The sequence below is a fragment of the Littorina saxatilis genome, linkage group LG15 (assembly GCF_037325665.1).
Source record: "Littorina saxatilis isolate snail1 linkage group LG15, US_GU_Lsax_2.0, whole genome shotgun sequence".
Classification (NCBI taxonomy): domain Eukaryota; kingdom Metazoa; phylum Mollusca; class Gastropoda; order Littorinimorpha; family Littorinidae; genus Littorina; species Littorina saxatilis.
In genome coordinates this window covers 35,153,856-35,181,554 of record NC_090259.1, presented here as the reverse complement: position 1 = coordinate 35,181,554, position 27,699 = coordinate 35,153,856, and the positions used below count along the sequence as shown (strand labels likewise).

Genomic DNA, 27,699 nt, shown 5'->3' with positions numbered 1-27,699 from the left:
TTTTCGGTCCCAACAGCAGGTCATACCTGCAATGTACGGACAGACCATCGTCAAATTTTCACCACAACACAAAATTGATAACAGAGCAGTCCGGCTCTTGGTACAAAGATCACAGCCGCAATGGCGTGATGACAGTCACTGATAACTTGAGTGCACGTGTCCCCATCAGGAGGGGGGGTAGTTTTGGTCAGGAGTGGAGTACATGCGAAGATGCCAACATGAAACTGCACTTTATTCTTGTCTGTTGGACGTAAACAACCACAGTCGATGAACGTCCTGAGCGAAAGAGAGTGAAAAACTGGCCACAGTTCTCAGCATCGTGTAACTGTAACCTCTTTCATTGACAAGATACTCTTGTTTCCCCTCAGCCTTGACCAGTGAGTCGGTTGCCTAATCTGTGAACCCTTCAGTTGTCTTGCTTTGTCAAAAGTTACGACACAGTCAACTGGTTTTGCTCTGAGTGAACAGTGCAGCTGGCCTCTCTGCCCACAGCCCCAAACAGTACATGGCTGGAGGGAGTGAGAGAGAGGGAGGGGTGGGTGGGTGGAGGGGTAGCTGGCTAAACTCTGTGGGGTGTCCGGTGTCGCTGCATGTCAGCAGGAAGAGCATTGGAGAGAAATAGAGAGGTGTACTCTTCCACACAATTTCCAAGCATCAGTTGTCACGGCTTGGGGTATAGGCATTAGTGAGGGAGAGTGGGAGCTGTGTTATGTACAGTGTATTTCCGACTGAAGAGTGAAAAGTCACTGCCATGCCACATGATCGGCATGCAGTCAATAAAGCCAGACAAGAAGAAAATAAATTATATGATTATGACATGCAGCTCTTTCTGCTGCTATTTATTCAAACTGGTTTTCAAGCTTATTCTTGCAAAGCATCTGCACAGGCTCCTCTGTGCTGTGTTTTTGTGGCAGCTTTCGTATGTCAGTGCATGGTGAGTGTGTTCACTGACTTGAGGATTTATTTTATCTCTTCTTTTCAACACTTTTCATACAAATCATTTTTACACAACGTTTAAAGAAGTATTAGGAGTTTATTTTCCAAAATTTTATAAATAAATTTTCATTTAATTAATATACTTACCCAACTCACAAATAGCAATTAACTCTAGTTCAGTGCTGGTTACGCTGTACGCGTCCCCTTGGTAACAAGGGAGACCACTCTAAAAAAGAAAGTGATCAATCCCATAAGGCCAGACTATTGCTAGTCTGACTTCCGTATGCGTGCGCATATGCCGCCATATTATCATTCCAAACGAAGCCCAACTCACTCTTTTTTAGACCCCAGTACCAACCACAGCGGGGAGGTGGGAGGGAATAAACGTTGTGAGTTGGGTAAGTATATTAATTAAATGAAAATTTATTTATAAAATTTTGGATTTGAATTACATATCTTTACCCAACTCACAAATAGCAGATTGCTACTATAGGTGGCGGGTACTTACGGAAAATCAACGAAGAAGGGCTTGTCCTGCGGCTACCATAGCAGGTAGCGCAGAACTGCCGTCCTGTCTCAAGGAGGAGATGTCTCGGAGGTAGTAGTTCATAAAAACATCCTCAGATCTCCAATAAGCTGCCTCCAAAACTTCGGCCAGACGGCCTGATCGGAGCGCTGCCACAGAGGAGGCCCATGCCCTTGCCTCATGAGTTCTTGCTGAAGTCAGGGGAAGAACCCCCCTAACTTCTCCGGACTGAGTATTCCACCAGGCAAAAGCTTGCCTGATCAATGTGGAGACCCACTTGGTTAAAGTCACTTTTGCAATGTCTTTGCACCTTGCTGAATTAAGCGAAATGAAAAGTAATTTTTGACTTTCCGAACGAATGAACTGAGTTCGTGACAGATAACTGCTGAGCGTTCTAACTGGACAGTTAACGATGTCTGGGTCTCCAGGAGCAAGAATGTTGCTCAAGGCAGGAATGTTAATAACAGGTGAAATTTGACCCGGTTTCTGATTTTTAGCTAAAAATTCTGGTCTGAATTTGAGAGATATAGAACCATCTTTCTCGGTTGAAATATCTTTAGCTAAACCTGACAAGGCATGAACCTCGCTCCCTCTACGAGACGTAGCGAGCAAAATTAGAAAAACAGCCTTGCGAGTCAAATTAGCCAAGCTGGCCGACTGAATGGGTTCAAAGACGTTAGAAGCCAAATACCGCAAAACAAGCAACAAATCCCAGGCAGGGAGCGGAGACTTAGCGCGAGCGGCCTTAAGGGAGGCACCCTTAATTACACTAGAAATAACTCCGTCCAGAGTGATTTTGTCACCTAGTTGCCGTAGCGTTGAGGCAATCGCGGACCTCCTAACGCGAAGGGAAGACGCAGATCCCCCCTGTTCTGCTAACCAGGCTAAGTGGTTAGTTACCTGCATCGATCTTGGTGCCAAGGACTTAACTTTGTTGAGATCGCACCATTTAACCCAGGAAGCCCAGTGAGAGGAGTAGACTGACCTGGTCGACTCCCTGTGGGAATGTTTCACAAGATTCAAAGTGGCAGAAGAGGCCCCTGCCTTACGCAAAGAGCTTCTGACAGAATCCAACCGTGAAGGTTTAGGGCCTGAGGGTTCTCGTGAGGGATGCCTGACCGGGGTTGTATGAGTTCTCCCTTTCTTACTGCGAGGGGGATAGGTGGTCGAACCGCCAGTCGCAGCAAGTCCGGGAACCAGTGCTGGCTTGGCCAAAATGGGGCAACCAACACCAGCGCTGGTCTCTCCAAGTCGACCTTCCTGAGAACTTTGCCCAACAGACAAAACGGAGGAAAGGCGTAAGCTGTCAGACTCGTCCAGTCCAATTCCAGGGCGTTCACGCCCCACGCTAGAGGATCTGGGAAGGGGGATACAAACAGAGGAAGCCTCGCTGAAAACCGAGTTGCGAACAAGTCGATTATAGAGGCTTCTCTATCTGCACCCAAAGTCGGAGCAGGGACTGATGAGACAGGGTCCACTCTGAATGAACCACTATGTCTCCCCTGCTGAGGGCGTCTGCAAGGACGTTCAAGGAGCCCCTCAGGTAGATGGCTGACAGCAGTATGCGGTGCGAAACGCACCATGTTAGAATGTGGTACGCACTGTCTGAGAGACTGCGAGACCGCGTTCCGCCCTGCCTGTTCACGTAAGCCGCCACAGTCGTGTTGTCTGTGTGCAGCCTGACGTGACTGTTCTGCAAGAATGGCAGGAAAGCTTGGAGGGCCAAAAACACAGCCTCCAACTCCAGGGCGTTGATATGGCGGGAGGGTTGAGACAGGTCCCACACCCCTGACGCCACATGTACCCCCAGGTGAGCCCCCCACCCCGTCAGAGACGCGTCTGTAAAGAGCTCGTTCTCCGGCGCAGGGAAAACAATCGGGACCCCCTGCGAAACCCACGGGAGCAGCCAGACCTGCGTAGTTGCTAGAAACCAGGTCTCCAGAGAAATCTGACTGTCCCATCCCTGGGTTGACTGATCCCACCGAGACTAAAGGGCTGCCTGAAACGGCCTTTTGTGCACCCTGCCCAGTGGGATCAGAGTCGCCATTGACTCCATCTGGCCAAGTACTGATGTCAGAACCCGTACACTGACCAGATTCTCTCCGTGAAGCGCACGGATCAAGTCTTGGAGTTTGGTCACCCTTTTCTGAGAAGGGCGGACAGTCCAACTTTGAGTGTCGAAATCCATCCCTAGGTAAGTAAACTTCTGGGATGGAACCAGTTCTGACTTGCCCAAGTTTACCGAAAACCCGAGCTGAGCGGCCTGACTGAGAACCTTCAAAGTGTGAACGTGGCAAAGATCCCTGTCCTGATGGAGGATTAGCCAATCGTCCAAGTAAGCACGTAGTCTGATGCCCTCTTTCCTCAACAGAGCGCAAAGTTGACGTACCACTATGGTGAAAATCCATGGGGCGAGAGAAAGGCCAAACGGGAGAGCCCTGAATTGATAGGCCTTTTCTCCCCAGCGGAAACGCAGCCACTTTCTGTCCGAGGCATGCATCATGACATGAAAGTAAGCGTCTGTCAAGTCCACTGAGGTTGCCCAATCGCCTGGACGAAGCGCCTCTCGTACAGAGGTAGGAGTTTCCATAGTAAACTTCACTGTTCTGAGAAACTTGTTCAGTGTCGACAGATCTAGAACCGGTCTCCAAGCCCCCGAGGCTTTCGGAACTACAAAGAGTCTTCCGTAAAACCCCGGGGACCGCAGGTCCGTGACTTCCTCTATCGCCTCCTTCAAAAGGAGGGCAGCCACTTCCCCCTGAACTGCGGCTCTCGCCTCCGGATCGCTTGGAGGTTTGCAAAGAGGCATTATCCTGGTCAGAGGTGCCTTTTCCCCTGACCAGAGAAGTCTGAACCCCGAACGAACTATCCCGGTAACCCACTTGCTGTCCACCAGCTGCAGCCAGGAAGTGAGGGCCCTGGATGGGCCGCCCGCTACAACCAGTGCGGGGGCTACCGGGATGGCATGTTTAGGGGGGCATCATTGGGGGTGGGGCTTGCGCCCCGACCCCCTAGACGCGCCAAAAGATTGTCCCCTCTTAGGGTAAGGCGCACCACGGCCCCTACCCGCCGAGGAGAAAGACTGCTTCTGAGATTTACCGCCACCAGACGAAGAAGTCTGTGGCTTGGTAGATGACTGCGTCTGTGTCTGAGGATGCGGCTTGTTCTGAGCCTTAGGCAAGCCCTGAAAAGCCATCCGTGCTATGGCGAGATCCCTCGCATCAGAAGTTTCCCTCTGAAGTGCCTCTAGAGAGGACTGGCCCAACAGAGCACCTTCCGCAAAAGGTGAAACCTTCAAGGACTCGATCGTGGCTTTGTCACGTATCCTGGAGCCTGCCAGGAAAGCTGACCTCCTCGAATGCACGGCATGTGCGTAGAGGTTAGCAGAGATAGTCATTTGCTCCCTGGTCACCCTAGCCAGCGTGGCCAAAAGGGTAGAAACATCCAGTGCAGAAACATCGAACCGGAATTCGAACGGATCTAAAGAAGTTGCGACTGATCTCGACAGTGACCGCTGCAAAGATTCTGAAACTGAAGTCAGCTCCAACAGAGATCTCCCTGCATCCTCCAAAGACAACATGGAAGCTTCGGTGTACGGGATAGTCTTGCTAGCATTGTAACCGTCTTCCCGCAAAGACGCCAGTTCCGGCGAAATAGGCAGAACTGACGTAGGCAAAGCAAAGGGCTCGATCAGACTGATAGGTCTAGGAGTAAGCTTAAGCTTCTGAACAACAGAAACAGCTCGCTCCCCTTCCTTAGCCAGCCAAGGAATGACATCGTCCGGTGCATCACCCCGTTGTGCCAACAAAGGCACCGCCCGATTGTTCTTTCATTTGAACACGTTCGCCATGACGTAGGCGACAGATGATGATTCCCGGAACCGGAACTGAACCTTCTGATTCTTGGAAGACCGGAAATCATCAAACGCGGAAGCCGGTGGCGGAAGTCTCTCCTTACTCCGAACCACCCCTTCCGGGAAATACTTAAACGCTGTCTCTGCTGCCGCCGCCACTGCCGCCGGCAGCCTTGCAGGCAACGTAAGCTGGGCTTCATCCACCGCCGTGGAACTACCCTCGTCCTTTCTTTCTTTCTTTCTTTATTTGGTGTTTAACGTCGTTTTCAACCACGAAGGTTATATCGCGACGAACCCTCGTCCATAACATCCTCCTGCTCGCCATCGCAGTCAGGAAGGTGCTCACCGGAAAGACTTGCAAGGTCAAATCCGAAGTCACCCTTGACTTCCTGCCCCCGGGGCGGAAGAGGAGACGACATACCCGACACTGAGACAGAGGTATATGCCGGATCCTTACAAATCACAGGGCTCCTAGCCTCCGCTGACCGCGTACAATGCGTTTGGTCAGCAATGGTTTCGGAACTTTCACCGCGCCCGCGGTATACTCTATCCTGTGTTTGCAATCCACTATCACCGGAGAACCCGGCGACATGTGGAGAAGACGTACCTTTCAAAAGCCCAGGCTCCTGCAGCAAGGAAACGAGACGGCCAGCGCCATGCTGCGACGCGTGCACATCCGCTCGAACAACGGAAGTGGCCGCCAACCGCGAAGCTCCGGAAGTAGAAGCGGAAGCGGAAGGTGAAGGCGAAGACATGATTCTCCCCAAAGACGTAACGTCAATAACGCCAGTCGGAAGTGAGCGAATCTCCGCTTTCGTTGCCGTCAAATCCGCCGCCAAAGATGATACCTGAGAACTAAGTGTAAGTAACAACGACGCAATGTCGGAGGGCATCACACCTGAACCACCAGGAGTCCCCGACACAACAACATCTTTATCAACATTCTTAACCGAAACGTCTTTGTCACTGCGCGTGACCCTGTCTTTTCTCACAGACAAAATGGCGGTCGACGGCTTGTCAACAGCCACATCTGAACATTTGTCAATAACCGGCTCTGAAAGAGGAATGGCGGACTGTCCGGCACTCTTTCCCCTCCTAGAAGAAGAAGATTTCCTAGAAGAAGAAGATTCCCCAGAAGGAGACGCTGCAGCAGTCGTCTGTCTCAAACTAGGTTTATTCTTGGCGTTCTCCGCCATGGTAAACACGAACTCACAAAAAATTTCTGAACAGAAAAAATCGTACAAGTTCGCACAAACGCGACAAAATGTCGCCAAAGTTTACATAAAACAAGAAAGATCTCACCAAATAACAGCAAAGGTGAAGATAAAGCTCAGCGGCAGACCAAGGGGCGAAGCCAAAGTCCGTAGACAAAGGAACAAGGCTGAAAACAGCCGGAGCGTACTAGATAAGCGACCAGTCTTGTTGAACGCTGAGTGTGGAATGATAATATGGCGGCATATGCGCACGCATACGGAAGTCAGACTAGCAATAGTCTGGCCTTATGGGATTGATCACTTTCTTTTTTAGAGTGGTCTCCCTTGTTACCAAGGGGACGCGTACAGCGTAACCAGCACTGAACTAGAGTTAATTGCTATTTGTGAGTTGGGTAAAGATATGTAATTCAAATTATTGTTTAGTAGCCACAAGAAGTGATTAGCATAGACTCAATCCTGTTGTTTGTGTGTCTCTGTGTGAGTGTATGGGGGAGGGGGTGGTGTGGTCACCCCTCCCGTGACCGGACACCTGCAATGTACGGACAGTTTTGCTATGGCCCAAGGGTGTCCGTTCATGAGAGGGACTGCTGTAGTGTAAAGTAGAGTACGTTTCTGTCTTTGTCGAATCGAGTGTTTTCTTAACTTTTTTTATGAAAGATTTGCGTGATATATGTTGAAGGCCAGTGTTACCAACTTCGCTGAAATTAAAAACGCCGAACACCTAAACAGTTGGTCACATCCCGTACGTTTGTTTACACAAAACGCTGGCTCTGACCGGATGTGTAAAGTGGCGTACGTACGCGCTACACGGAATGTTCCACTTTCCCCCACCGAATTCATGGAGATTACACGTTTTAGGATGTGGATTTTGCTTGCCTTCCATAACTTGTCTTCCTGGCTGTTGCAGTTGGGATTTTTTTTAGGGGGGGGGGGGGGGGATTGTGAGTTGGTGTAGGTGCAAGTGGAGCTTCTGATAGGTCTTTATTTATATGATCAGAGCTTGCTGGCGACTGCAAATATTCTTAGTGTTATTTATTTTCAGGTATGTTTGTTTTCATAGGACCAACAAAACAAAAAGATTGTTTCCAAATGAGATAATTAAAAAGTGGACAAGTGAAAATATTAAATTTTAGGATTTTTTTTTTTTTACTATACATAGATAAGTTTACAAATATAAATTTTAGGATTAACTTTTTATTTTTATTTTAACCATGTGGCATGTGCATACACTTTTTTAATGGTTGGATTTGTGCAAGAACCATGTCACCTGGAGTTTAGAAAAGTGGTTTCATCAGGATAGATGAGTCCGGAGTGAGACACAGATGATTTTTTAAAGTTGAGATTTTGTATTTGTTTTGTGGTTTCGACTGTTTTCTGTGGGGAGAGAGGTATTTTTAGTTTATAAAAAGACATATTGTTACAATGGAAGGAAAGTTGTTTGGCAGTATGTCTGAACATTGATTTGCAATTGCGAACTAGGTTTTGTGAAAGAGATTACATAATGGCTGTGCTGTAGTGTATTAGCCTTGGTATTCACATTCAGCTTTACATGTGGTGAATTATTATGGGTATTTTGACACACATTACTTGTAATAGAGGGGCATTTCAATGTTTTCACCACAGCTGTTCTTCATGAGTTATAACATTATTTTTAAATTGTCTTTGCAGATGATGATGCTGCATGATCAGCAAAGGCTACGTTTCCAGCAGCGAAGAGATATGTGGTCCAAGTATTTTCACGATTGGATCAAGATTCTTTTCTGTATTATGGAGTGACCAATAGCTACAAGCTGAGAGTCAAGCTGCGACCAAGAAGAAAGTGGTTGGATGACGAATGTTTAGAAATGCTACTGCCTCAAAGTCCAAATACAACCAGACCCTACAATGCATGAAGCTCTAAATACTACTTCATCATTTTGTGAACAAGAGAAGCAGCTGTTGGTGCAGTACCAGAGAAGTTTCACTGGTGATAGGAAGGAGAATTATACTAGTTGAACATTTGATTAAGGCAGCAACCTTTCTTCGCCTGTACCAGAGGCAGAGGCGGGCCAACATGTCGCAGTAGTCGGTCATGCAACGATCAGAAGTTTCTTGGTGTAAAATAATATACCATCTGACCACACTGGGTCAGAAACAACACAAATGCAACAGATTGTACAGCATTCTGGGTTGTTTGGCCATATTTCTAGTCTAGTTGATCATATACAGTAGTTTTCAGTTCACCATGTATTTTAATTTAATATCTTCCACTTGAAAATAATAGTTTGAAATGGCTTTGGTGTAAAGTAACGTACAGCTTAGTTGTTCTACAAATTATGTCTCCATTACTTATTTCATGATAGTTACCTCTTACAACTACTGAAAATCACTCCTGATAGCATTCCCTTTGTCCTTATCTTACACAAAAGACTGATTTAGTATGCTTTGAGGTTAGGCACATATTTGGTGTAAAATAACGTACATCTGGCCATACTACTTCTAAAAAAGGACAAATGCACAAGTTTGTGCCACCTTCTGAGCTTCTTGTTTTTCTTTCAATTCTGAATTGTGGCTCTAAAAATGATATTAGCTCATGTTTTTGTGATTTTGCACCTTATCATTTATACAGGCATTGATGAGACTATTAACGTTATTGGTGTAAACTAAAGTAACATACACCTAGCACTTTAATTTACAAGTCTGCCATGTCATGCATCATAATCACACCTTTGACAATTTTAAAAGTGTGGAGGCAGTGTTTCTTGAGATTAAGACATTTTGGAGCAATCTAGATGATTGTATTCTACCTCTGAGCTCGTTTATGTGCTTTTTATGGTGTAAAATAACTAACAAACAGGTTTGCCGGTGATTTTTGGGTCACATAGTCGTCTTTTTAAAATAAATGTTCTTTATAACAATTCAGAGCTAAAGTCTTTTTGTTCCTGTGTGCATATGCTGTAGTATGGCACTATGTTTGGTCAGTAAGAAGTGAAAAACTGTGTACTTTGGTGGTGTAAAGTAACATACTGACTGGAGCAGTTGTTTTTAAAAAGGCCACATTTCTTTCTGGATTCATATTTCACAGTAATCAATGTCATCCCTGCTTACAAGGGACTTCCACAGATGTGTTTGAACTGAAACTAACCAGAGAATTATAGCGGCTTGTGGTGGAGTGAACTTTTGTTTTAATTAGATTGTACAGATTTTTGCAGTGAAGCTGTTTTTATTTTGTTAGCATGATGCTGCCTGGAATAAGACTCTCATTATATAAGTCTTAAAAAAGAATATGGGTACTCCTTAAACCTAAAATACTTACTAGGCATCGAAGAGATTAAGCATGGGGTGAAGTTTACACATGTAAAGTGATTTTTGGTGAAAAGTAACATACGGCCACTAAACATCCTGGCAGGCACTGATTATAGACATCTGACTTGCCATGTTTGTGGTAACAGTAGTACCAAACACAAGACTACATGACTGCTGAATTTTAATGGGAGAAATAACTCAGGGGAGATTCCATGATACTTATTGTATGTGTTTTGGTGTAAATCGAAAATTTTAAAAGTAAATTTTCATTTGATTAATATACTTACCCGAATCACATATAGCATTGACACAGTCTGAGATGCTAAGGTCTGAAAACGCTTACCCGTCTAACATTTTTAAAGGGAAGCAACCCCATCACCAAAAGAGCTAAGAATAGCCATGGTAATGAGCACATACTCTGGGAGTTACCTCCCATTGGTGTGTACTACGTCACTACCTCTATCACCACGTGGCTACAATCATACGGCTTTAAAGAAACTAAAAAACCATACGCGGGGCAGGTGGGAGGGCATAAACGATGTGATTCGGGTAAGTATATTAATCAAATGAAAATTTACTTTTAAAACATATTCTTACTCCGAATCACATATAGCAGATAGCTTCAACAAGGCGGTGGGAAAGAAAAATTTAACTCACTCAAAAAATCCTTGCCAGAAACTGGCCCGCTGCCAACAAGTCAGGAAGGGCCCCGTGGGAAAGAAAAATCTAACTCACTCTAACACCCTTGCCAGGAACTGGACCGCTGCCAACAAGTCAGGAAGGGACCCGAGAATCATCCTGATTGACAGCCGCGATGTCTCTCAGGCAAAACTTGCTAAAGACAACTTCAGAGAGCCAGTAAGCTGTGCCCAGCACTTCGTCCAATCTCCCGGACCGTAAAACGGCACAGGAAGAGACCCCAAGCCCTGGATTAAATGAACCCGAGCCTAGTAGAGGAGAAAGACAATCTGCCCCCCCCCCCCTTTCTATTGGAAGGAAATGCCAATGGCCAATGCCCGACAAGGCCTGTGAGATAGAGGTCAGCTCAAGAGAAGAGTGACCGATCTCCACACAAAGAGAGAGAGAGAGACACCTGAGTACAAGGTACCAGAGTCCAACTCGATGGTAAAAACTCAATAAAGAGCATAAGCGTTTCCAAAGTTCCAAGAACGTGAAGAAACGCTCACCCTCCAAGGCACGCTGTACTGCTTCTCTGCGTTAGAGTCCAAATCTAACCAAGGCAAGAAACATAGTACTCCTGGGAAGTGACAGAAAAAACGTCAAAGAAAAAACCTGACTGCAATCTTTGACATCGTCACCCATACAGCATGCTTGAGGAGGGTGCCGTAACCAGCAGTCTTGCTGCCCTCAAAAGAGATGGTCACCAGTTATCCTCTACCCGTCCATGCGAAAGCAGAGAGAGATAGTACGAGGAAGCAGCGCCTTACGATTGAGCGTAAGCAACCGGAAGTGCGAAAGTCACAGAGGTCGAAGCCTGGTGTCTGACACCAAACTGCGTGAGCATAGTGAAGGGAGGATAGTCGCATCTGCTCTTCATTCACCCTAGCAAAGGCTGAACGAAGAGTGGAGACATCATCAGCATCCTGATCTACACTGAGTGTGAACAGATCGAGCGAATCAGTCATAGACCAAAAGAGTTCTGATGATCGTCTCCGAAAGGATGCAAGTTCCAAAAACTGACGTCCTATCTCCTCTGAAGAGACAAGGGTGTGTTCTGGTACTGACACAACCGAGTCCCTCATAATCTGTTTTACCAGCAGAGGAAGCAATTCCTGCGTCACCAGTAAAGGTGACCGCGGAAGAGCAAAGGACGAAAGCAAGTTCCGACTAGAGTTAGGCAGGTTGAACAGGGACAGAAGGAATAACACTTCAGGCATGAGATGACTTCGCCAAAACCTGCGAAAGGTGGTATGCCACAGAAGGGGACTCGTCGAACCAGAAGCAGGAATCCTCCTCCTTCGCGGAACGGAATTCCCGACATCGCCGAAGGGGCAACCAAAGCGGAAGCCGAAACAGCTGGTGCACCTTCCGGAAAATAACGGGAAGTAACTTCCGCCGCAGCTTCAAGAGCAACCTGAGCTTTGACGGAAATCCTGAATGTCTGTTCGCTAGCCACAGACTGAACGTCAGAGTGGTCGAGCGAAGGACAAGGACCGAAGTCACAGTCACCAGTGGCGGAAACGATGCACGGGATAACCGGAAACCGGAAACCCGCGCACCAGGACATCATCTTGACTCATACCCTGACTGGTGTGAGGGTAAGGAAAAGCCAAGTGAACGTCCGAAGCCAACGGAACTGCATGAATGGACGGAAGCCACCCCACCCGAAGGGTGAAGTGACGACTGCCCCGGCCGAGGTGAACCTGAATGCCCGAAGGCCGGCCGCTGTTCCTCACTCACCGACATCCGTACGGAATTACCAGGAAGAGGAACAGTGTATCCGGACGAAGCCGGAAATGCAACCAACGAAGCCGCAAAATGCGGAAACGAGGATTGCGTAGACTGAGGCCGGAAGCCATAAAGCCCGGAGGCCAGTCTCCGGTCAACCCCAGCACTGACCACGGAGTGAACGAGTGGTGGGGGACCTATGCTTCCGGTGGGAACCGGAAGCGCAGCAGCCGAAAACGGCTGCCACCCTTGCTCTGAAACGCCCGTGAACGCGTAGAACATCGGGGGAGACGGAGCAGAAGTTTTTGTGTATCCGGTCGAAGCCGAAAATGCAACCGACGAAGCCGCACAATGCGGAAACGAGGGCAGCGTAGACTGAGGCCGGAAGCCATAAAGCCTGGAGGCCAGTCTCCGGTCAACCCCAGCACCGACCTCGGAGTGAACGAGTGGTGGGGGACCTATGCGAGAACGGCTGCCGCCCTTGTTCTGAAACGCCCGAGCACGCGTAGAGCATCGGGGGAGACAGAACAGAAAAATGCAAGTTGTGAAAATGCCCCAGAGAACTGTCTCCCAAAAGGGAGTGTCCGGTCGCCTCACGAGGGCTGTTGGACCAGTTCAACTTACCGTCCATGCCGACCACGGCAGTAGACGACGAAAAACAGGAAGCTGATCCCTGGAAAACGTCACAGACGGCAACGTCACAGAACGCCAAGGAACGAGCGTCACCCACGGACGGGGGAAAAACGACGCTGGCAAACGGCGTAGAAAGCAATTCTTCTCTCCCAAACTGCTTGTTTGTTTGTTTGTTTGCTTAACGCCCAGCCGACCACGAAGGGCCATATCAGGGCGGTGCTGCTTTGACATATAACGTGCGCCACACACAAGACAGAAGTCGCAGCACAGGCTTCATTGTCTCACCCAGTCACATTATTCTGACACCGGACCAACCAGTCCTAGCACTAACCCCATAATGCCAGACGCCAGGCGGAGCAGCCACTAGATTGCCAATTTTTGAAGTCTTAGGTATGACCCAGCCGGGGTTCGAACCCACAACCTCCCGATCACGGGGCGGACGCCTTACCACTAGGCCAACCGTGCCGGTCCTCCCAAACTGCGGAACTCTGGAAATAAAGAGCTACGCAATATAGACACCAGAGCACCATGCTCCGATGCCTAAAAGAGGGAAAGCAAGAAGAAAAAGAAGTCAAAGACATGCTTAACTGGCCCCCCAAACACGTGTTCATTTGGGGCAGAATTAGCAATGGACATAACTGATTACATGCTTAGTCCAAAACGACAACAAATACAAACGGTCTGGTAGATCCCTGACAAAAGACTTGCCATGTTCAATGTCGGCCATGCAGGCCAACCAAAAAAGAGACCAGACAATAAGTTACTGGAAAATGTACTAGTCCAAAACGGACGAAAAGTCAGTAACTAAAACGAAATTCCTGTCAAACTAATGACCAAAAGGAAAGAGCTTACCGACTAACAAAGTAGAAGGCAAGTAAGAAAGTAATATAAAATTTACCTCACCATTACATAGGCCTAGCCACATCTGATACCTGTCAGCTATGCTGACCAACAAAAAATGGCGGCCAAACCGTAAGTTACTGAAAAATGTACAGGTCCAAAAACGGACGAAAAATCAGCAACTACAACAACATTCTTGTCAAACTAATGACCAAAAAAGGAAAGAGCTTCCCAACTAACTAAGCAGAAGGCAAGTAAGAAGGTAAATATAGGTTACACACTCCGAGTTCTGATTATCTTGCATATTTTCCCGAGGGTCGATTTTCATGTATTACCGAACCTTTGGCGAGGTAATACATGAAAATCGACCCTCGGGAAAATATGCAAGATATTCAGGACGAGGTGTGTAAGCTATTTATCCCATTACTCCGACGTTTTCATTAAAAACACTTACTTTTTCCACTAAAACCTGCCCGTGCCTGTTTTCAGCTTGCCAAAAGCCTCCGCAGTCGAAATTCATGTCAATGAATTCATGCGCAAAGCTAGTTCCCATTTGTCAGCATAATGGACGGCGTCATTCGACTTGTATGTGGACATTCAGTCATTCATATTGCTTATAAAAAGGTATGCTATCTGCTTTTACATTTTGAAAGTCATTTTAAAATATCCCTGTGTATATTTGACATCGGCTTTCGTTATACTCAATTCGGCATACCGGGTTTATATTTTTACCAGAATTGCGCACAATAATGGCAGCGCAACAAATTCAGTTCGGGCCGTGCTGGTTTGATCGTTGACCCAAGTCAGTTCGCATGCAGTGATACTGTTTGTCAGTCGGGGATAGAAATGTTGGCTGTCATCGCGCTGTTCTGTTTTGGTTTTCACACGTGGATCACTTACATATTCAGTCGTCGGGTTTAGGTGAGCCAAAGCTTCAATACTTCGCCTGTTGTGGACGTTAAGCAATAAAGCTTGGAAGTTGTATGTCGGCACTGAGAGTCGGTCGCGGTACATCGCTTTCTACTTTGTCCCGGTCTTGAGTTTGAACACCTAAGGTTGGATACATCTAACACCTCACATCCTCTTCTCTTTCCCATATATCTTAACTGTATCTCCAACTTCTTTTCATTTTGGTGCCACTCCCTCATTTGTCGCTGAACCCCGCAGCTGACTCGACTCGGATTCACACAAGCCCGTCTAGCAGACGACAGTTCGAACAGTCTTGAACAGCACGGTTGCAAGCAGATTCAGCTATCAATCGAAGCAATACACTTAAAGCCAAAGCAAATAACCAAATGAGAAAACCTAACGTTTGATTTGACTTCATGGTGAGTCTTCTGATAATTTTTTTGGCGTTGGAATGGATCTCAACGGGTTCCCAGCTACGACAACTTTTCCAGAGTTATGCACCGCAGGCATGCCTTCGACAATCGATGTCAGTTTCAGATTGAGTTTTCGAACTACCAGGTGACTGGGTTGTGTTTTGATTTCTCTCTCTCTCTCTCTCTCTCTCTCTCTCTCTCTCTCTCTCTCTCGCTCTCTCTCTCTCACGGTTCTGTGTAGATGGCTGTCTGTGTAAAAATTAGGGAGTATCGTCCTTTGATCCCACTCGCGATACTAGTTGAACATGCCTTTGACCATGCAGTCGCTTCAGCCAGCGAAATATCTCGACTCCGCTCTTTAAATCCTGCGTATCGTATGAAGTATTCTTTATTTTCTCAATATTGACACGTGTAGGCCTGTACCTAAACGTGATATTGACTTTGACACCACAAAATATTTCGGTCGTATGTTGAAAAACGTAGTCCATCTGTAAACTCTGAATATGCAGATGACCTCTATAAATTATTCAATTGTACTCTGAAATCAAAGACAATGACCAATGACAGTTGAGATCGAAACTCGGTTGTGATGGGATATCCATATGGTTGTGATGGAATATGCAGAATAATCACCTCCTCAGCTAACAGACACAAAGAGGCAGGTCATGGGATAATATAGGATTACCTCACCATTACATCGGCCTTGCCACATTTTATCACTGTCAGCCATGCTGTCAACGAAAATGGCGGCCAAACAAAAAGTTACTGAAAAATTTGCAAGTCCAAAAACGGACGAAAAGTCAGCAACTACAACAAAATTCCTGTCAAAATAATGACCAAAAAGGAAAGAGCTCACCAACTAACGAAGCAGAAGGCAAGTAAGACGGGTAAGTGGCCGGAGGGTGTCAAACAAACACCAAACCACACAGCCACGAGAGCGCCAAAAATCAACAACCTGATCCTCAGTGCTGAAAAAGTCGTATGATTGTAGCCACGTGGTGATAGAGGTAGTGACGTAGTACACACCAATGGGAGGTAACTCTCAGAGTATGTGCTCATTACCATGGCTATTCTTAGCTCTTTTGGTGATGGGGTTGCTTCCCTTTAAAAATGTTAGACGGGTAAGCGTTTTCAGACCTTAGCATCTCAGATTTCATGGTGAGTGATATATGTGATTCGGAGTAAGAATATGTAATTTAATGTAACATACATACCTTAAGTGCTTGAGGCACTATACTGACCCCCCCCAGGCGGCCCATACCAATAAAAACAGTTTTATTCTGCTAAAAACCACATATCCTTCCTTACCCACAACATTAATAAGATAAAGCAAGTCTAAAAAATGGTGTTTGTGTAACACTTTTTGGACACACTGACAGATTCCTGGCCATATATCAATCATTGAAATTTCACCTAACACTCACTCACAGATCATTTTTACATTTAGTCAAGTTTTGACTAAATGTTTTAACATAGAGGGGGGAATCGAGACGAGGGTCGTGGTGTATGTGTGTGTGTGTGTGTGTCTGTGTGTGTGTGTAGAGCGATTCAGAGTAAACTACTAGACCGATTTTTATGAAATTTTTCATGAGAGTTCCTGGGTATGATAATAATAATTGTCAGTAAGTACTGGTGTCACATGACTGATGTGAACCAGTTGATTGGCTAATGGCGATGCGCTAAAACTGTTAGCGCACTCTTGGAGTGCGCTAACTTTTCCACAGAGCGTATTCTTACGCCCTTTACCTAAGCAAGACTGTGCTCTCATCCTAAGAATTAATTACTGACATGTAGCTTATATTCTCCACAATACCAAATGACCATAAATTCCCTACTTCTCAATTAAAGCAGAAGTGGGTTTTTTTCTGACAGATTGCATGTGCCTGTGCCACAGTGCGGCTGCCACTGATCTAAAAATAGAAGCCGCTGGGTTTCATCTAATTCTCGCCGACTTGCATAGATTCTTCTCATCGTGTTAGTGGCATGTAGCTTATCATCCACATTACCAAATGATGAGTTAATATAAAATTCCCACCCGCTAGCAGAAAACACAAGTGTTATTCCGATAACGTACCAGCTAGACCAGTTTGGAAGACTGACTCGATCGACTCTGTCATACGTAGCCGCACTGACTACACTGAAATACGACTGCATCAGTTCAGTAAATGAATGGTTTCCGAATTATTATTTCAAGGCAAGAACAATCGTAATCGAAAACGTGTAGGGTTCAGAACGTTCTTACCATTATAAGACTTATTACCAGCGTGCCTCGTGCGTGCAGACTCAGTCAGTGCAGACTGCATGCAGTGGTTTGATTGCCCTAGCAGACGACATAAACCCCGCTCAGCAAATTAACATGTTGGGCAAATGTGAACGAAAAAACGATGGGGATATAATACGTGTAGGGTTCAGAGCATTCTTACCGTTCATATTTAGTATCAGACTCCCCGATGAATGAAGATACAACACGAAAATATGCCACATTTGTTTTGAAAATGTGCGAACCGTCGAGTCCCGCGGCTTCGAGTCAATTCAAGGGGAGTCACTCCGCACAGTCAATCCGTCGAAGCTCGACTGGAGGTTTCGAATCGCAAATAATGAAGAGCACAGCCCTTTCTTCGAGTTCAAATGAGGTCCCTCTGAAAGATCATCACTGTTCAGATTAACGCTACACTGGAATTTACCAACAGAAATTAAAATGCGTGTGACGAAAGCACGACACACTTGAGACACCCCACACAAAAGTAGATCTTTACTGTACACGACCTGACCACACAGTTATGCCTATTCAAATGCGCGTTGCAAAATGTGCGCTTGGAATCTTCTTTTTTCTATGGCGGTACTGACAATATCGTTATTGAAACAATCCCAGTGCACTAAGGGATTTATAGAGCAAATCTCGAAAATAATTATTGAACTCAGCGCTATGCGCTTCGTTCAATAATGAATTTTCTCGATTTGCTCTATAAATCCCTTAGTGCACTGGGATGTCTCAATAACTTAAATAATAATAATAATAATAAAGTGTATTTATATTGCGCCTATCCCTTACAAAAAACTAAAATATTTGGCTCTAAGCGCATTACAACATGTGTAGGGGCTTGGTACAATCAAGTCTGACAAATACAATAACACAAAATACAGTCGGTCTCTTAGGTAAAACTGGGAAAAGCAGCTTCGACATTTGAACACTGCTACTAGAAGATCCCCAGACATTTTTTTATTTTTTTCGATAAATGTCTTTGATGACGTCATATCCGGCATTTTGTAAAAGTTGAGGCGGCACTGTCACACCCTCATTTTTCAATCAAATTGATTGACATTTTGGCCAAGCAATCTTCGACGAAGGCCGGACTTTGGTATTGCATTTCAGATTGGAGGCTTAAAAATTAATTAATGACTTTGGTCATTAAATATCTGAAAATTGTAATTAAAATTATTTTTTATAAAACGATCCAAAATTACGTTTATCGTATTCTTTATCATTTTCTGATTCCAAAAACATATAAATATGTTATATTCAGATTAAAAACAACCTCTGAAAATTAAAAATATAAAAATTATGATTAAAATTAAATTTCCGAAATCGATTTAAAAACAATTTCATCTTATTCCTTGTCCGTTCCTGATTCCAAAAACATATAGATATGATATGTTTGGATTAAAAACACGTTCAGAGAGTTAAAAAGAATAGAGATATAGAAAAGCGTGCTATCCTCCTCAGCGCAACCGCTACTGCGCTTTTCTGGATTGTCAATTTCACTGCCTTTGCCACGAGCGGTGGACAGACGATGCTACGAGTGTACGGTCTTGCGGAAAAAATGCAATGTGTTCAGTTTCATTCTGTGAGTTCGACTGAGCTTGACTAAATGTTGTATTTTCGCCTTACGCGACTACTTGTTTTCTTTCCTTCTGCTGTGATGCTGTCACCATATGACAAGCTACTGAAGAAAATGGACATTCCAATGCTGACATCAATATACACTAGCTGAGTCCTTGGTACAAGTGTGGAGATAAATAAACAATCAAACAAAATTCCTCTTTATAGCCATATATGTACATTTCGCTACCATAGACACTCTCAAAGACATAACAAAACAGCCTTGCACAATTACAAGGAGAGTTGACATTCTGTAGCAGATGACAGGATGCGCGCACACATCTCATACTGGTGCAATCTCTTATATGTAAACAGCTCAGATCATGGGTCCAACAAGTGTTGCACAGATGGTATGTAATGGGCTAGTGAAATTTCTGACGGGCTAGCGACTTTCATGTTGTAAACTCGCACGCCCCGCCTGGTGTGTTAAATTTCTGAGATTTGGCCATCCCTGCATGCTCACAGAGCTCTGATGCAGCAGATTCGAAAATTTTAAAAGTAAATTTTGATTTGATTAATATACTTACCCGACTCACATCTAGCATTAACCTTTGGTTTAAGTGCCGGGACGCTGAACTACGCTTCACCCCTTAAGGGGAAGTAACCCTAAAAAAGAACAGCCTAGACCCCGTAAACTGGGTCACAGGTCAAGGCCATACCGTCACGTGACTGAGCACGCGAGACCGCCGCCGCCATATTGGAATACTTCACTCGAAACGAAGCGAAACGTTCATTTTTAGGGTAAATTAGAGCGGGGTAGGCGGGAGGGTATTAACGATGTGAGTCGGGTAAGTATATTAATCAAATCAAAATTTACTTTTAAAATTTTCGATTAAATTACATATCTTATCCCGACTCACATCTAGCAGATTGCTAATGTAGGTGATGGGAAAGAAACTCACTCTACAAGTTGGAGAGAACCTGCCCTGCGGCTACCAAAGCCGGAAAGGTGTTGGTCCCATCCTGACGAGTAAACAGATTCTCAGTGAAACTCACTTATTTCTAGTAAGAAACCGGCCTGCTTCAACCAGGACTGGAAAGCAACCACTACCATCCCAGCGGGTATTAGAAAACCCGCCAAAAGAAATAAAGAAAGACGTCCTAAAAAACGTCCAAAACACCTATGTGAGGCCGATCGAGATTTAATTGCCTGGTCGCAGAACCGCCGAATAAAAGAGCCCAAGCTCAGGCCCCATGAGTTCTAGGCGAACTCAGAGGAAGGACAGAACGCTCCCCCCCCATTGACTGCCACACTCATAAGCTTGTTTAATGAGTGTGAAAGCCCATCTAGCCAGTGCTTCCTTGCACAAATTTGATTCTATCCGTCCAAAACGAAAGAACCAAAGAACTGGTCTGGCACTCCAAAATGAGCCATGCAAGAATGAGTATGTCCAAAATACTCAATATCTTGCGTGAGACCCAAAAAGTACGTAAATCACTGCCCCATCAAAGAGAAGTGAGCACCGACAAAAAAAGAGTATACGAGCCTTCCTATAAAAGAAAGGCTTGCATGTCTCAAAATTCTATGTCTCTTCAAAAGAACTCCAAAAGAAGAAGAAATCCCAAGCTGGGACTGATAAACAAAAGACAAAAGGCTTGAAGACAGGGCCCTTTTCACGCTGGGCGTAAAAAGAGAAATGTCTTGTCTAGTTCTGAACGATGTTTCTCCAGACTAATGAAACATCGTCTTCCGTCAACAACAAAAGTTCATGGAACATCTTAGCATCCTCGTGAACTTTTTTTTTTTGTTTTTTTTTTGTTGGTTGCAACCACCCACAGATTGCTAATGATAGTAAAAAACCACCAGATAAGGTCAAATTAGATAAATAACCCTTTCACATAAAGTCTGTTGAGACCTGAGTGAAACAGCCGAGTGAAAAACCTTAAGATTCGTGAGTTACGTCTTCCAGAAGCCGAAAAGAGCACCAACCTCACTAACCTGTCTTGATCGTAGCTGACGAAAAGAGTGAACAATCTCTTGCAAACAGCAAGACCAGGAAGACAGTCCTAACTCAAAAGAGAGCTGTGAAAGTTCGGAAGACAACAAGACATGTCTTCCGATGCGAGCGAGTAAAACAAAACGAACCTGTGCGTCTCCCGCTTGCATAGAACAAAGAGTTCCAAATGACCACAAGTGAAACACCCTCCGAGGAGTGAAACACTAAAGGATTATGGCTTGAGTAAACCACAGCACCATAGTCCCATGAGGTAGACGCTAATGTTCGTAATGAACCAGAGACAAACACTTGTCCCTTGTTCAATGGAAAGATGCAAGACAAAAAACCATCTGACAAACTAGACTCTTTACAAAGAAGAGTCGAAAGAACGTCTTAAAACCGTAAACAAAGGAAATAATTTGTAGACCGGCGAGACTGCAACCTCTCATCAAAAAATGAACCGAGATTGCTCAACAAACCAATGCGGCTTAAGCAAAAGCGGCAAAAGTCTTAACTTAATTTTCACTAGCAAGTAGCTATGAAAATTTAATCGACAAGGAAGGGAGCAAGCGTCAAAGTGGGCGCTTGCTGTTGTGCCGAACATGGAACGATCAGTGCGTAAGGCTGTCCACTCAAAACTGATTAGGACGAACCCTGTAGGCTACCGTCAAAACATAATGTCAAAGTATGTGAGACCTCGGGAAGGCGTGAAGCCCCCCAGGCCTAGGAGATAGACGTCAGCTCAAGAAAGACGTGACCGATCTCCTCCCGATAAACGGGTGATACCTGAGTACAAGATATCAAGCCCTCATTGGCGAGGAAAAACCCCTCAAGATAGAGCATAAGCGTCCCTGAAGTTCCTAAACTATAAGGGACAAACACCTCCAAAGAACCAAGCTGTGAATCCAGCTTGATCCAAACGATTAGCCAAAAGTAGGCTACTGCTGGTGCATGACCTGCTTTGAGTGTCTACCCAAGCAAGACCGAGTGTATGACGCAGTCCTGCTTCCTGCGTTAAGAGTCCAAGTCTAAGAAAGACAAGGACTCATAACCCTCATGGGTTGTGACAGAAAAAGCCAAAGAAAGACCATGGCTATGAACTGGACTGTCAATACCCGTCGAGTAAGTTAAACAAGAGTGCCAAAACCGGCAGACCTGTAGCCCACAAACTGACTTTAAATCTTTGTCATGAATCGATATTCTGAAGCGCGAACCTGTCAAGAATAGAATAGGCAACCGAGACTACTCGCGCATTACACGACGTAGCCAAGTGACGTATTCATGTGACGTATCCAAGTGTACTGACGTAAACTAAAATCGTTTCACGAGAGGGTCGTTTTCCGCAAGTCCACGGAACGAAGAACGCTTGGAAGAAAAGCCGTTCCCCTTCTTTGAAGGTAAGTGACTGTGATTATTACATCGACAATCGTTCCACGGGATCTGGGCGGAGATGAGTGTATCGTGTCAGTCATGTACATTGTGTTGTTGTCAAGTTGTGTACGTTTGAATGTGCGCTGTTGCCAAATCCCCATTTTCCGAAACACAGTAATAGAATGAGAACGATAATAAAATATGAACAAACCAAGTCTTTTAGACAGGCTGTGTAGGTAACACATATGGCCCTTTGATCTGTTTCAGGAACCCACGGTCCAATTGATTCATTCATCTTCCTCTTCCTCATGTTGCCGTAATTGTGGAGAGAGATGTAACCAGACTACTACTGCTATTAACTTGATGATGGTGTCTTGAGAAGAAGAGTGATGACCCAAACCAGGAGCGCGGTCTTCAAGACCAGTCAAGTGCTGCACGTCATCTCGAGTACCTTTTCAATGACATCGAGCTAAGTCAAAACTTCATAAACATTATGTGTATTCCTTTTGTTTTGATGTCCTCCAAGGGAAAGTTCTGAAGAACGTTTGCGGCAGCGGAGTCACGTTAGATTACCATGACAGAATTGAAATCCAGCAGCAATAGACATTTGATCAGAGTGTGCTGTGATGCAAGTAACATGACCTAGCTTGAACAGTGTGTGATACATTTAGTACGATACTGATATTTAGCAAAAATATAGACTAACCTGATTAATGTGTGCTGCATTGCAAGAATCTTATTAACACTATCCATGTATTAAATTATGTAAACCAATGTTGACCTTTCTCCGCTACTTCGAGAGCATGGGAAAGAGTGAAGGAAAGTAAAGTCAAGGCAGTACCTGTTTCTTTAGCTAATACGAAAAGGCGGCGTGTTTTCCTTCCATAAACTTCCTTTGGAAGGCGCACGCAGAAAGAAACAGGCTGACGAAAACTGACCTGCGACAATCTTCTTGCCAAAACAGAAGAAGTTAAAAGAAAGTCCGAACGACCTCCTAAAGAGGCCAAAAAAGAGTGCATTCAAAGGCCGACAGCTGTCGTGAATGACCGTCTCACTACTCAAATAAAGTCTGTCATCCGCTTTCTACCTAAGTAGAATGCTGATCAGACTCGTAGTAAACCAAAAAAGTTTCGTGATAAAAAGAGGTCTGTGTGCTGAGCGAAACGGAAAACGATAAGTCCAACTGACCACAAGTCATCCTCTCCAGTCCATGCATGAGCAGATGGAGATAGTACGAGGAAGCCGCGATTCTGGTTGAACGTCAGCAACCGAACGTGCGGGAAACACAAAGGCCGAAGCCTGGAGTGGCATGAACGAAATGGCTGAAAGCCGCAGTGCCCGTAGGTCAGTCTGCTTGTAGGCAAATGACTACGTAACAAAGCCAAAAACAGAAATCAAAGCAACTACTGGTCGGCATACGGGAAACCAGGAAGCCAACCTGTCAAAAGATTCCAAAGACGAAGTGTCTTCAAGAAAAAACATGGAATTAATTTAGCTGCCAAATCGAGAGTAACCCTGAGTTTGGCCGAAAAACCAGAACTAGTCTGTTCATCGATGAAAGACCAAAAGTCAGACGCGGGGACCGACGCAAGCTGTATAATAGATGCCATCACGTACAAAACCTAATTACCATCCGAGACAGCCGAAGCTGAACAGGAAGTAAGATACAAAGCATCACTGCCCCCAACGACCTAGAACCCCAAAGGGTTGACGTCGTAAGCTGTGGACAGGAAAGAACAAAGTGCTACGATTACCCGGAACGTGGGAGAAACGGCGTGCCGGGACAGACATCTGCTCTGTGTTGACCTTAGCTAAGGCCGAAACGTCTTTAACACTTGCGTCATTCCGGAACTCAAACGGATCCAGGGAAGACCTAATCGAACGAGAGAGTGTCCAAAGGAGTGTCTCAGAGAGAGAGGCAAGATCAAGAGGGTACCTGCCTGTCTCTTCCAAACCACAAGGTCTGTCTTGACGGTAACCGTCCTCCCTAAGAGTGGACAGCTACGGCGTGACCGGAAGGGCTGCACTCGGTAGGGCAAAAGTGTCAAAAAGGTTCTGAGGCCGACGGCTGAGTGAAAACCTGCGCGCAAGGGCAGATACACTAGCCTGTGGAAGTTGGACAGTGACAAGCCAAGGCTTAGCAGCGACTGGAGCCTGACCATGAGCAGAGAGGAGAGGCACCGTGCCGACAGGCAGGGAGCTCGCCGTGCCTGGAAAGCTTGCTAAAATATTAGAGAGCTCATAAGCAACTAAAGAAGACTCAGAGAACTGAAAACCTTCAGCTGCTGTTGGTGCTGGGCGGAAGTCACCCACCGCTGATGGTGGGGGTAAGACAAGCCCAGCCTATGAAACAACGCCGTCAGGAAAATATTGTAAGCGACCTGTGCTGCAATAGCTAAGGTTGGCTTCAGCTTTGACGGTAATTGGAACTCAACGTCGTCATCATTGAATGAGAGATGATCGTCGAGCTCCGACTCCACTTCTGTATGAGTCGAAAAGTCCGCGTGACTCGCCGAGTCTTGGACATGAACAACCGGAAGCGAGGCTGACTGCAAACCGGAAGTAGAACTTCGGTGCAGAGCCTGCATGGAGCCAAACTTCCTGCCCAGGCGGAAGTGGTGACGCAAGTACACCGACGGGGGAAGTCATAGACAGCCCGTGTGCACCTTGGTCTCCAGATCAATGAAACATCGATTGCATTCCCGCGTCAACATCCCGTGAGCTCCGCTTCGTATGAGTCGTATGCCCCGGGTATGTCGAACTTTCACTCCCTGACCTATGAGGCGGGGGAGCTACTAGTTGCGGTCTATGCGGAACGCTTTCGCCAAAGAGCCTGGCTACCGGCGAACCCATGTAACATCGATTGCATTCCCGCGTCAACACCCCATGAGCTCCGCTTCGTGTGAGTCGTTTGCCCCAGGTATGTCGAACTTTCACTCCCTGACCTATGAGGCGGGGGAGCTACTAGTTGCGGTCTATGCGGAACGCTTTCGCCAAAGAGCCTGGCTACCGGCGAACCCAATGTACCTGAGGAGAGTGCCTGCTGTGCAGAAGCAACAGTGTCCCGAGGGACCATCTCTCCGAAGCTGGCGTGCACCAGTTCTTCCGCCCGCAAGTCCGCTGACGTGACTGTGGCCGACAGAGGCAACCGGAAGCGGGAAAGTGAAGAAACATCGCCAACACCCTTGGACAGCGAACGCAACTTGTCTCGCGTAGCCTGTAGAACGGCGGCAAGTTGCTGCTGTTGAGAAAACATGGTATTCATATGCGAAGAGAAAGAAGAGAAAAGGGAAGAGAAATCTTGCTTATCACTCTTCTTAGGCTTAGCCGAACGAGCCCTACTCCTGCTTTAGATTCTTTTAGAACAGGCATGGTAGGGCTTGCTGGTTCAACAAAATCAACCGAAAGTGAAAAATTAGACACCGGTTTTACAAGCGTAACCGTTGTCCCTTTGGGTTTACCTTTATCTGACTGCTAGCAGGGGAAGAATCAGCAACTAACTGTCGAGTATTAGGCTTTATCTTCTCTTTGTCCGCCATGTTGGAAACAACTCACAGAGTGTAGAACAACAACAACAAAGTTGACGGACACAAGGCAAAAATTCAATTAAAACAAACAAAGAACGATCTCACCAATACAGCCGTAGAAGCAGAGACCGTGAAGAAGAACCGGGGTGAAGAAAAACTGCCAACCAGGCAGCAGGCTGAAAGCCAAAATGCGTAGCTCGAGAGAACAACGTCCTAGCGCTAGGACCGCTGAGGAAAGAGTGAAGTATTCCAATATGGCGGCGGCGGTCTCGCGTGCTCAGTCACGTGACAGTATGGCCTTGACCTGTGACCCAGTTTACGGGGTCTAGGCTGTTCTTTTTTAGGGTTACTTCCCCTTAAGGGGTGAAGCGTAGTTCAGCGTCCCGGCACTTAAACCAGAGGTTAATGCTAGATGTGAGTCGGGATAAGATATGTAATTTAATTTGTGTTATGAAAAGACTACGTGACTGAAAGCTGGATCTCCATGTCTGTTTATATGCCTCTCTAAATCAACTTGTTACGAGCATAAGATTATGTCAGCGATGTTCTATTTCAACTTTTTTTCTTCTGTTTTTTAAAGTTTTTAAACTTCTAAGTTTTTTTAGCGTAGAAATTGTATCAGCTGGTTCTAAAAACAACAACATTTAAAGTCATTCATCTACAATTGTGTGATGCACATTAAGACACCACATCCTTCCCAGTAATCATGTTGTCGTTGTTATGAGCAGAAGTGCAGAATGCATATCAAAGCAAAATTCTTAGAATAGATTCAAGGGGCAGACATTATTTTTGATTAAAAAAAGATGCTGTCAAACTGAACTGTGTCCCCTTCAATGAACATTTGTAATTCCTTATTTTTTACAAAAGTCAAACTAAGTATTCTATGCACAAATTGATACAGGTCTCTAGATTCTTATTGTAAACTTGTTTCTTTCAAAACAAGTTTAATCACACATGCTTTAAACGCAATAATTGGACACGATGTGAAGAGAAGAAGAATTTGTGCAACAGAGATCGGAAGCCCCTGAAAGTCTAGACTCATTGTTTTCTTTCTCCCTTTTTTGCCTTTAAGCATCCTTAAGACACCAAGCAACAGTACATAATAAGAGTGCAATATCTTGTACAATTGTACTTTATTTTTGACCACACACACAAAATTATGGCACTGTAATAGTATGATTGACTGTCAGGTTTATTCATACACGCAAAATAGTGGTGATACGATCAACAAGTGGGTTGTGGTCAGCGATGAATAGTATTTCCCAGCTGGCATCTTGTCTGCCTTTTGTTTTGGTTCCATTTGTCGTGAAATTTGCACTCAAACAGTGAGCAAATCTATGTTTCGCGCAACTTTATATTTTCCAATTTAAGCATTGTTGTTCCAGTTAAAAATGTGTTCTTTCTGTGTTCTTGGAAATCTTTTACAAAAGAGAACCCGCCATCGTCTCCCCATCGAACTCTGACTACTCGCCAGTGTTCTTTTTCTGTTCCTCACTGATATACTGTTTGTTTATCTCCTTCCTTTCGGCATCAGACTTATCAAGTTATTTTTGTATGCGGGTTCACCTGATGATAGGCATTGAAATCAGTTGCGAAAGTACAAACAGCCCAGCCGCTGTGCGAACAATAAATAAAATGCCAGAAGAGGATCTGAGATAGGAACCTTGTTCTCGTTTCCCTACAACGAAGTGGTGTTTTTGCAGACAACAGAAATTTCTGCATTGTAAAGTGTTTCAATGACTTGAAAACTCGATCGTAAAAACGAAAGTTGTTTGTTTTACATTTGACCAGAAATTTCACTGGCCAGGCGTACAATTTGGCCATCCCTGGTGAGCCCAAATGATGACGTAGACAGCAACTTTTCAACCAAACATTGGTGACTGCAACAGTGTCTTAGGCACATAACGTCGATGACACGAGCAACTTCATTTGACTTAACGAGAGTCGTGTTCTGTCGACACTATAA

General features: G+C 45.4%; 1 protein-coding gene and 1 long non-coding RNA gene across 2 annotated transcripts in view; one reads left to right on the top strand and one right to left on the bottom strand.

The window, feature by feature from the left end:
- LOC138949189 (von Hippel-Lindau disease tumor suppressor-like) overlaps positions 1-27,699 on the bottom strand; it is a 66,923-nt gene that overhangs the window by 5,697 nt on the left and 33,527 nt on the right. The window lies entirely within an intron of this gene.
- On the top strand, positions 22,027-22,980 carry LOC138948108 (uncharacterized). Its single transcript, XR_011449887.1, has 2 exons — positions 22,027-22,232; positions 22,474-22,980. It is a non-coding gene; the product is annotated as an uncharacterized lncRNA (long non-coding RNA).